At 59.8% G+C, this 378-nt stretch overlaps 1 protein-coding gene across 1 annotated transcript in view; it reads right to left on the bottom strand.

The window, feature by feature from the left end:
- The window catches only part of MYO1F (myosin IF), a 33246-nt gene that overhangs the window by 15567 nt on the left and 17301 nt on the right, over positions 1-378 (bottom strand). The gene's annotated exons all lie outside the window — the stretch shown is intronic.

Consider the following 378-nt stretch of genomic DNA (forward strand, 5'->3'; position numbering starts at 1 on the left):
GGAGCTCCAGCCCATTTTAGGGATTGGTGGGCTGCAGTATGGCCAGGGGACCCCTGAGGTTCTTCGCTGCCCATGTTAAGGTCAATGGGAGAGTCTTCAGTCTTGTAAGCTGCGGAAGGGGACCATGGCCAGGGTCGGAGGCCAGTGGATTTCTAAAGCCTTGGCTAGGGGGGTTTGTATGTAGGGGGCTCCAGCCTATCGTGCAGGCAGTGGCTGGCAACATGGCCCTGGGGACTCCAAGTTGAGATCAGAAGCGGGGGGCTGCGTCCTGGCTCAGGGGGGGATAGTGGGGCTTACAGCTCAGATTGGGGCTTGGGGGTCTGCTGCTTAATTTGGGGTTGATGGGGGGCAGTTTGTGTCCTGTAACGGGGGGGGCTG

This window comes from Lipotes vexillifer, unplaced genomic scaffold (genome assembly GCF_000442215.2).
Source record: "Lipotes vexillifer unplaced genomic scaffold, Lipotes_vexillifer_v1.1 scaffold1011, whole genome shotgun sequence".
In the NCBI taxonomy this organism is placed as follows: domain Eukaryota; kingdom Metazoa; phylum Chordata; class Mammalia; order Artiodactyla; family Lipotidae; genus Lipotes; species Lipotes vexillifer.